This window comes from Coptis chinensis, chromosome 8 (genome assembly GCF_015680905.1).
Source record: "Coptis chinensis isolate HL-2020 chromosome 8, ASM1568090v1, whole genome shotgun sequence".
Classification (NCBI taxonomy): Eukaryota; Viridiplantae; Streptophyta; class Magnoliopsida; order Ranunculales; family Ranunculaceae; genus Coptis; species Coptis chinensis.
The window spans coordinates 88,407,410-88,419,104 of NC_141463.1; the positions used below are offsets into that span (position 1 = coordinate 88,407,410).

The window sequence follows — 11,695 nt, forward strand, 5'->3', positions numbered from 1 at the left end:
ATTAAAACACGTAAATAGAGGAAAGAGGGAAACTGAAGCTGTCATTCCGTCTATGGTGGTAGAACAGATTGACCTCAAATTAGAAACTGAAGATGTGATTTAATCCAAGGGAAACTCTAATGATACATTTGAATATTTTATCAATTACATAAGCTTAAAAACATTATTTCTTCAATAAATATTATACTTTAATGAAGGAGAAAGGAAAAACAAAATAGACATACCTGCGATGCGACGAGAAGGAGACCTCCGACCTGCAAAGTTTAATTGTATGTGACGACGTTTGGGAATTTGGACTATAAAGTTCCATTATGATATTGCATTAATGTAACCATTTCATTAGGAAGAGAAACGATTTGGTTTAAGGACGTAGAGTGAACGTATATGCATGCTTTTATGGGGATTAATTGCTTGAAAGTCACATTCTTTACTCTTTAGAAATACAAAGGGGGGGAGTAACCTAAAACAGGGTGTCAAATTAGCACTGCATTTATTTAATCCCACGTCTGGAGCCCAATTATTTTTATAACTTAACAACTTTTAATAGAGCGTTACATACAAACATTTTTAATGTAGCCAATGCATGTTTGCATTGAACACAATGTATTAATAGATTGTTTAATTTCCAATGCTTACGTTTTAGCCCATTAATTTTTTATTAATTGAAAATTTGATTAAACCAATGCATGTATTGAATTTGTATTAGCCCATTAATTTTAAATTAATTGAAAATTTGATTAAACGAATGTATGTATTGAATTTGTATTAAAAAATCCTCTCATTAATAAAGGCTATGCAAATCCCCAAACACATCTAACTCAGATCTCGAAAAGATCCCCACCACCTTTTGTCTATCTATTTTGTTTTATTATAATAGATGACACAGTCATCCAATTTCAAAATCCAATAGTGTAAGCTTTAATTGTAGCGAACACTTGGGTTGTTAGTGGCACTCTTCAGACAAAGAAATCACATGATATTCTTCTTTGGCTCATAAGGGAGCTTTCTGAATATTCGTCTTTGGCTCATAACCAGTTTCACAAAGTAGCGCCACTCATAGCGATAACTGCCGAAAATATTCGTCAGGACTCAAGAGAGGGCACTGATATTTTCTGGTAGTCACTACTACTAAAAAAAAATGAGAAAACAAACATTTTGATTTTTCCCATTTCCTTCTTTTTTACTTTCGATAACCATTGTTTCTCTTGTTTTAGATCAGTTAAAGAAAGAGATGGAGGATCAAAAATTAAATGAGATTAGTAGTTCAAAGATGTTTGAAGGTTATAACAAAAGATATAAACATTATAGTCCTGTTTTGGGTTGCTCCATGACATTCTCCATTTACTTCCCTCCTTCCCTTTCTCCTTCCCACAAGTTCCCTGTACTTTATTGGCTCTCAGGTCTCACGTACATAGACGAGAATTTCATTCAGAAATCTGGAGCCCAGCGTGTTGCTTCCAGCGAGGGTGTTGCACTAGTTGCTCCTGATACATCTCCCAGAAGCCTTAATGTGGAAGGAGAGGCAGACAGCTGGGACTTTGGAGTAGGTGCTGGATTTTATCTCAATGCTACACAAGAGAAGTGGAAGAACTGGCGCATGTATAACTATGTCGTTAAGGAATTGCCAAAAGTTTTATCTGAGAATTTTGTGCAGCTTGATACATCATGTGCATCTATTTCTGGTCATTCAATGGGTGGCCATGGTGCTTTGACAATCTAATACCTAAAAAACCTTGACAAGTAGAAGTGTGTTTCTGCCTTTGCACCAATTTCTAATCCAATAAAGTGTCCATGGGGTCAGAAGACTTTCTCAAACTATTTAGGTGGCAATGAATCTGACTGGGAGGAATATGATGCCACTTGCTTGATTTCCAAGTACAACAATCTTTCAGCTACTATCCTGATTGATCAGGGGGAGGCTGATGGTTTCTTAAAGAATCAGCTGCTACCCCACAAGTTTGAGGAGGCATGCCGAAGTGCAGGGGTGCCTCTCCTCTTGTGTGTACAGCCCGGATATGATCACTCCTACTACTTCATTACGACATTCATCGATGATCATATCCGCCATCACGCTCAAGCTCTGGAACTCTCAACCTCCAATATGTAGCTGGAGAGAGGAGACTTCTTAGGTTTATTGTGAATGTAAAAGACTAATAGTTGTCTTTCCTCCCTTTATTGTAACTAAGCTTCCTAGAGTTTGTTGCATGATTTGGGAGTATTTAGATGTTTTGTTCGGTATGTTAAAAATCATGAGACGTGGTTGTTGGTCTTCTTGCTAGTAACATAGATTGTTTATATATTCGTCTGCAAAATTATTGAATCATTCATGTTTAAAAAAAACAATTGATTGGTTTCCTTCACATTAATCGTTCTTTCTCTTGTTTTCGGCGGAGAAAAAAAAATCGTGAATAAGAAAGACCGAGTGTTTTTTTTGTGAAAAAACAATGTGAATCAAGAAGAAGAAAGGGTTTATCTTTTTTTCTAAAAGAAAATTATATATTTAACCCCGTTTTTTGTGGCCTATTTTCTTTTATTTGCTTGGTTTTTTAGAAGTATATTTGGACGTTAGATTATGCAAGATCTGACGGTTGGCTGGGTATGTCAAGATAGTATGTTAGAATAGTATGTCGATGTAGCCACCCCGATATATATATCACCATACTATATAATCAGGGCCGATCTTAGAAGTACATATTTACTTTAAGTTAAAAGTAAGTACGTAAGTAAAACTTCATCTAGACAATGAATTCAAACGTAATATTTTGTGGATATGATATATTCACCATTAAGGTCATCTCCACAAAATTTTAGCTCATTTGGAAACCTCTAACTTAGATAAAATATGATTACAAAAACTCAACATTTCTGGACCGTTAGATTTCTTCTTAAAAATGACATCAATTTTTATCTAGGTTAGAAATTTTGTGGAGATGATCTTTATGGTGAATATGTCATATCCACAAAAAATTACATTTGAATTCATTTTCTAAGTAAAGTTTTACTTACATACTTATTTTAAGTTAAAATAAGTATGTATTTCTAAGATCGGCCTTGAATATTTACAAAAATTCAGCATTTAATTCAACTTTTAAGTCCACGATTTTGTTTTGATTCATTTACAATGTGGCTCGAATGTTGCTACAGTGATCTCTCCACCATGGAGAACATGCTCACAAAAATTCAACTCATTCAAAGAAGTCTAATCTTAGAACATGCTCACAAAAAATTTAGACCATTAGATGAAAAGTTCAAAAATGAACACTAATTTTTGCATGGTTAGACATATCCAAATATTAAAAAAAAAATGTGAGAATGATCTTCATGGTGGGGAGATCATCTCCACAAAAAACCTTAATTCATTTGTATGTTGAAAATGTGCCTATAATGCTCTCTCTCTCTCTCTCTCTCTCTCTCTCTCTCTCTCTCTCTCTCTCTCTCTCTCTCTCTATATATATATATATATATATATATATATATATATATATATAGGTTATTTTCTCTTTAGAGCTTCGGATGGAGTAATTTGGGGTTGAACATGTGATCTAATTTGAGTAATTTCATTGCTTTATCAAACAGGTTACCTCTTTTCTCTTATAACTCAATCTCTTTGATTTTTCATTTTCCCCTTGATCTATTTAACCACTCAATCTCTTTGTAAGATCTATTTAATTACTTTGTGTTTATTTTTTGTTAGGTTATTATCTATTTCATATTCGTAGGGGTAGGGGTCTTCTCATATCCAACATGATTCGGCGTCCTTAATTAACTTGGGTATCTACTTTTCAATCTCGGTTTTAGTTTTGTTTTTAAAATGTACCTGTGATGTATGAACTTTTGAGTATTCATTGTTTCATGCCTAACATTTAATCGATATTTTTGTTTTATTTTTTGGAAATGAATATCCCATGTTTTGTTGCTTGGAGTTCATCAAATTAGCTTTGTATTCGTTGGATACTTTATGAGCTTTTCACTCTCCTATTGTATTCGTTGGATACTTTCTAAGCTTTATGTATGACTATGATTGAAAAACGAATGATACTGAGCACGCAAAGATGCTCAAATGCATACCTGACATGCTAACTTTGCTGATGTATGTATATCTTTTAAAGGATTCTTTTGTTAATCAAACTTTGAATGCTGGTAGACATTTTTGTCATTTATGTATACAGGGTTTATTGGCCTACGAATTTTTTTGGTGAAAATGGTTCTTATACATTAATATTGATCTTGAGGTGTACACTAATTTATTTTATTGTTATTTTTATTTAGATGAGGCACCACATTTAGTGGGTTCTCAGTTGTGACTTTTTTTAATTTGAAATTTAAATAAAAGTTTGTCCTGAAGGTCATGTCTTATCTATAATCCATGATCACTCAAGCTCACCACTAACAAGTAGAAAACCCTCTTATACTATAAATTTTACTCCAATTGATATCAGTTTCTTTGTATACACAGGAGTGGTAGCATATCAAGAGGCCAGTTTTAGAGGAGAATTCAGACACTTGGAATTAGTTTCAGGTTTATGTGAAGCTTCTTTTGTTCTTGCGAATTGGTTTACTATAAGTTTCTGCCGCCCATTTTATTACTTTTATAACTAGGTGGCTTTTCCATGCCGATAGTAGCAACATGTCTATGCCAATGTAGTCATTTGGTTTTAATCAACTGTTGAACACACTTTTGATCTGACCATAACCTTATCATCCACATCCAATATCTAGGGCTTTAACTTTTTGCATTTGCTGATAATGCTCAAAAGTGCTCTAATATTGTTCACTGTTATTAAATTAATCAACTTTAGATTCTCAGTTGTAATTTGCACTATATTTGATTACTTTCATGTGCTTTATTCGATTCACATGCAACTCAGTGTAGTAATTTCTAACATACATGGTGTATGAACTTATTCAGCTCATTTGCTGATAATGGTTTTTATATAATTTTTGGAACGATTTTTTGGCTTCTAAATGATTGGTTGATGAACTTCATGAAGTTCACATCTGAAAACACAAATTAAATGTCCTCGGGGTAGAAGCAATAATCACTCAAGATATTGCTATGTACAGATTGTGTCAAAGGAATATTTCGGCCTTTGATCATGAGACCCTAAATGAATTCCTAAACCAGCTGATGTAAAGAGTACTGTCGATCAAGGTGCCAAAGCTATGAGGGAGGCCCATACCTACTGTAGAGCTTCCTATAAAGCACTGGTGGTAAGTAACAAGTGGAAATACGTACTTCCAATTAAAATTTTCATTTGTGTATGTTATTATTGTTCTCTAATTGATGTCAATAGTGCGGGGCAAAGATGGCTAACATAAGTTGGTTACCCATGGCAACATGGTGTCATGTTTGCAAAAAATTGAGCAAGTAAAATATCTACATCCTCTTATGTCCATATATTGATTGGATTGAATACTTTGATAAAAATCTGAAACCATGGTTGCATATAGGTTTAACAATCCGGAGAAAACCGAACAATGTTTGTCACGACCCGAATTTCTAAACAATTACAAAGTGAATATTTGAAATATAAATATCTCAAACCTCACTATGTCAAACCTCACAATGTTCAATTGTCTAAAAACTCAGGCTATGACGGGGTGGATACAACTCATGCCAAAACCGATGGGAAAACCCACATCATAAAGAATCAACTTAACAACAAAATATCCCCAAAATTTCTCAACCATCACTTTATTAAAAGACTATCTTCCGTCCAAAAATCATCAAAACAAATTCTAAGAAAGAAAGTCTCCAACATCGTATTCTCATGTCATATGAAAATGAAACTACGTTATTACATACTTCCAAAAAGAATTGGACCTAATGAAAGAACTAACGAACTGCTCCAGGAAAGAATCCAAATCAAATGTCGTGGTTCCACTTCCTTCCACCTATGTTCCCAAGAACACACCCACGTTGCCAAAACAAAGCAAACATAGGTCAGCAAAATAGAATTTGCTGGTATGAGTAGACTAACAACATAAAAACATTTCCAGACTTTAATTATCCAAACCACACTTTATATGTACCCATAACTTCATCATTCTTAGCTTGGAAGACAGGTAGTTCCGTCATTTCAACCGGCATAGTTTCTTCCCAAGCAAGACTTCCATTCTATTAACTCATTATAATAACTCACCTTAATAACTTAGTAATTGAATTAAATCTTACCGATATCCACTTCTGTGTAAGGGTAGGACAGTGTCCCTGCACAAAATATTATTAAGTCCTACCCTCTTGTAAACGGAAGTTAGAAATTCTAAATAACATATGTAGATATCCTATAAGTATTCAAATGCAAGTCCAAGCACACCCACACAATCAAATCAATTTCTCTTATTAATAATCGATTACTTTTCATATACACCAACCCTTTAGTACCTATGTACCTTAGGTCATTCCCGCCATATTCAAATGAATGCCCGGGTCATTCATGGCACAGTTAATGAATACCCATCCAGTTATAACGCTAACGTGCTATTTATGACACATTTAATAAATGCCCACTTATCACATGACATCTGCAGTAATAAAATCTCATTTCCAAAACTTGAGGCGTGGAGAGTTCTAAAAGGGTGTGGTAAATTTGTTTACACATTATTGAACTTTATTGCATATATTATTTCAGAGAACGGAGGAGTATCTTGTTTTTTGTATTATTGTTTACGCGTTATTAATATATCGATGTCTAAGTGTCATAGCGTCGTATATCATAAAAGACTGAAATATCACATAGTAGTTAATACACCTACACACGTATATATATAAAGTCTTAACCTAAAGCCAAACACGCTAATAGCCCTAGACCTATTATAATAGACCTAATCTTAGCCAAGTCAAAGGTCAAACTTGGTCAACTGGTCAAAGTCAACCCTAGTCAACAGTCAAAGTCAACCAGTCCTAAACTCCCTCTAACCAAAACCCAAAGACTAAGGCCCAAAGCCTTTAGCCTTTCCCAAGCCCAATCTAAACTTAAGCCCATAGATTTATAACCTGACCCACTTGGATTTATAAAACCAGCCCACAAAAATGAAAACCGGGCCAAAGAAATAAACTGAAACCGGCCCAAAGAACTAAAGAAATGAATTGGCCCAAACAAAACAATCTAAGGCCCAAGCCCCAAACCCAACCGAAATATAATTTCACTGGTGAGATGGGGAGCACTGGATCCAAATCGCAGTCATCGCCTCCACCACATCAGCTCGATTTCCAACCACCTCTCCTCCCTTCCTCATCACATCGGTTTGACTCCCCATAAAAAACCAACCATCTTTAATACACACGCCACTCCCTTTTATCCACTGTCGAGATCACTCCCAAATCTAGATCTTGACCGCCATTAATGCCCTTCCAAAGCTCCCAATAGCACCCCAAACCATATACATCAACCCAACCATCAAACCTTTACTCCCCAGACATCAATCATCATTCAAGCAGCAATCAAAAACCAAATCAACAAAAGTTCACATAATCTACTGGGTGATTTCCTTGCGCCGCCATTAACAACCTGTTTCAAAGCTTCAACAACCCCTCTGCCAACCTCCATTACACAACCAAACCAACATTCAACCATCACAGTTCACCCAACCACCGATTCTACACCCGACATCACCCATAAACCAAACAATCACAATCAATTCAAATAAAAAAATGCACATATAATTACCTATTTCGACCACGACATTTACAGTAACCATTAATCAATTTATTTACTCGTTTTGTTTCAATGGATCGGGGCAGGTTTTCTGGAGACAAAGTTTACTCTTCAATCCATAAACGAGATATACACACACTTAACATTAAATTGAATACAGTACTAAAACTGAAACAAAACACAGTATGAGCACAGACCATTGTCAGCATCGTGAAATCAACAGTAAAAAGAAATTTTTTATGAAAATCCATAAAACATCTACTCACTCGTGATACGCTCCTGCTATCCGCTGATATCAGCTATCAGTAAATCTCCAACAAGAAATCTCTCCTCTCCTCTCCTCTATTTGAAAAACTCTTTATATTTTTTCTTCTCTGTGAAAAAAAATAAACTCTACGTGTGAACTCCTTTTTGTTTTGAAAACCCCCCGAAAACAAGGATGAAGATTTATCTTTTTACCTACGGGGTTTCCTATCCTTAACTAATATCTATCCTATTTTTGTTTTATCTATTATTATTATTATGGTACTAGGAAAAGTAAAAGAAAAACACGAGGTGTTATAATATACACACCTTAAAAGGACCTCGTCCCGAGATTCAAGGTAGAGTGTAAATTAACCAAACAAACAATACGTCAAACAATAAATCTTTATAGAGTATAAAGTTAACATATTATATCCCAACAACTAAACTTTAAGTAATAATGTAGAGCATGTCAGCAGGGAGATTAAATTAAACACATCATTTACAGCTTGCACCCAATGATCATAGTAAACCAATATCAGAAATGAGACATACGTGTATACGCAAGTATACACACCTTAAAAGGAATACACATATACAATATCATATAGATAGGCATACTAATATGCAAATCACATACTTTGAAAGTGTGTCCATATACGTATAGAACCCAATAAATACGTGTATACGCTAGCATACACAACTCAGAAGAATAAACGTAATTAGTTTCTTCAATTGCCAACACTTAAGTAAACTCATTATTTCTCAATTTAGCAAAACTCATATTCTTCGAGTTAAATCATACTAAGAAGGCACGGTAGTTCCTCTCACACCGAGGCAGTTAGTTCCACTCTTAGTATTTCCCAACTAATCCAAGGCATTTAACAATAAATATACATATAATAATTTCCTTTTCAACGATCTTCCCTGTCAAAACTATTCGTTTAAAAACTCATATGTTTCATCCACCATCTTGGTGTTTAAAAATATATCAACATTTCTCTCAGTGTCTCACGAACACCACATGTTCGAAAATGAATATATAAAATGTATAGGCTGATTCATATCATCAACGACCTACACTATGTCCACCATCACATAAGATCAAACACCTACAATGTGAGGCATGCACACTGGCTCACACACCAACAATATGCAAGTATACACTGGTTCACACACTAATGTTGTATACAAGCTCTCTACCATCACATAGGATAAAACACCAACGATGTGTGGTATGCACACTGGATCACACTCCAACGGTGTACATGTATACACTGGATCAAACTCCAATGATGCATACAGAGAGATGTTATGTATATTGGATTACACACCAACGATATACATAAATTGGTACACAACTCGTATGCTCTAGAACAGTAGCAGAAAAATTTGGAGAAATTGCGAACAGTGAATTACAGTGTTTTTTCTTAAATAGTAAAAACAGTTTTCTGCCTAAACATGCATAATGTAAACGAACTAGATGGCAAGTGGCGCCATTGATATGGTAAATAATTATGATAGATAGATGAACATTTGATATGAAGATCTAGAAACAATACTTATCAAGATATGAAACTCTCTAAATCATGTGATAGAGGGAGGAGTAGTCGTGTTCGTAGCACTCTAGCCGTACGTACACTACTTGAATGCAAATTTAGATTGGACTTGTGCTTTTACTAGTGAGAGTAATATGATGTGAAAATAGTAGATAAACAGTGAATTAAATTATGAGGAAAGATATTAGAAGGGGTTTAATCCGCCACATAATTCGATTGACTATTAGTTAGTATCGAATCGCTTGTTTTAATCCCTAGTGAACACCAAGTCCTCTCGGATCGAGGTTTCACTAGCATGAGAGTTCAGCTCCACCACAAATCTCTTTGGTGGTGGCTCTAAACTCTTGTTCTCTGTTATGAGCTCTATCTCTAGACACTCATAACAAAGAACTTGACGTTCTTATTGCAAATAATACTAAACTAGTGGTTAATCATCCTCACATGGTTTCATAAACCTCCTCTAATGGAGGTTTAACTTTGTATCATTGGAATCATACTAACTAAACAATTAAATAGAGACATAATTGAAAAAACAATAATTAAAATTAAAGAACTAAGCTTTTTATTGATGGGAATTAATGGTGGCTACAAACTAAATTATTCTAACTAAACCTAAACCTAACTAAACTAAAGAGGGAGATAGAGAGAACCCTAAATTACAACTAAACTAAAGAGGGGAGTAGCAAAGTTTTTTTTAGCCTTAACCCTCTTTATATATGAGAGGGTTAGGGTTACATTTTCATGCATGGGCCAAAAAGGGGGAATTTGGGCCTCTGAAATGGTTAAGTCTAAAAGGGCCAATTCTGTTGGAAATTACTTTAATGCTCGTTTCATCTACTTTTATAGCTTTGATTGGGGCAAAGCTGGGTTCATTGGAAAGCTTATTACGATCTGGTCGTCTTGACATAAAGTAGGCCTAAGTCCAAAGATACGCCAATTTGAAGTTCTGTTGACTTTTATGTTCTTTTTCTACCTGAATTGACTTTAACTTTCCAGCTTTGATTGGGCTTGAAAATGATTTTTCTTCTTGATTCTTGGGCTTTAAACATAGAACTTTTCTAGCAATCATCTTGACTCGTTTTCCACGCAAAATGGCATCTTTAAGTACATAAACAGCTTCAAGACTTGAAATACACAAAAACACGTAAACAATACTAATTCTTATTTATTATAAACATAATTGGCCTAAATATAATACTATTAAGGGGTTTAAACTATACTTTTGGGTGCTTATCAGGTACCAACCTTTTCACCCTTATCAAAATCATGACAAGACATTTTTAATACAAAGAGTGACTCTCCAGAACATATCGAGGGAAAAAGTAACTCTATGAACCAACTTTTTTTGTAATCACTCACAACGACCGGATAGATGAAAGGTCAAGTATACCCTTGACACGAAATTAAGAACAACTCGGGTAGATGAAAAGTCAAGTATACTCTTGACACGAAATAATAAACGGCCTGGTCCAACCGAAACAACCCGATGTATATAATATAAACAATCACTGTTTATACCTCAACATAAGTTATGAACAATTATTGTTCATACATACCTATTTGGGTTGTTCAAACCTTAATATGAGCTGTGAACACTCATTGTTTATACTTATTTGGGGTATGAACAATCACTGTTCATATATCAACATAATGCATGATCAGTAATAACACATATGTGATACCCCTGGGCGTGGCCCGAGGAAGGGTATGATGGAAAGGCGCCTAGCCTGGGTATGGGCGACGGTTGCACTATGGTGTGATCCCACTTAAGTAGCTGTCCAAAGATCCTAACTATAAGTAATTGATCCACCAAATCCTAACATCGAGGCTTTTTCTGGATCATTTGGCTGTAGGATTGGTGAGAATTCCACAGTTAAGCGTGCTCAGGCAGGAGTAGTCCAAGGATGGGTGACCTCCTGGAAAGCTATTATCTAGAGTCCGAACACTGTCGGATGTCTGCAGTGACTAAATGGGGACAGTATTGATGTGGTAGGATGGGGGTGGGTCGTTTACAACATATCGGAGTATGAATAATGATTGTTCATACCTCATGTTGAGGATTGTTCATATATTAATATATTGTATGAGGTATGTTCACCTATTTGAGTATGAACAATCATTGTTCATACATCAACATAAGGTACGAACACTCATTGTTCATAGCAAAATGACAGAAAAGGTAAAATCGAAAAACATTTATTTCAAATCCGGGCTATTTGTCCTTACTGGTTATTT

General features: G+C 35.0%; 1 pseudogene; it reads left to right on the forward strand.

Moving 5' to 3' along the window:
- The first annotated feature begins 1,207 nt into the window (after positions 1 to 1,207).
- LOC147483989 (S-formylglutathione hydrolase pseudogene) lies at positions 1,208 to 2,249 on the forward strand (annotated as a pseudogene).
- The last annotated feature ends 9,446 nt before the right edge of the window (positions 2,250 to 11,695 follow it).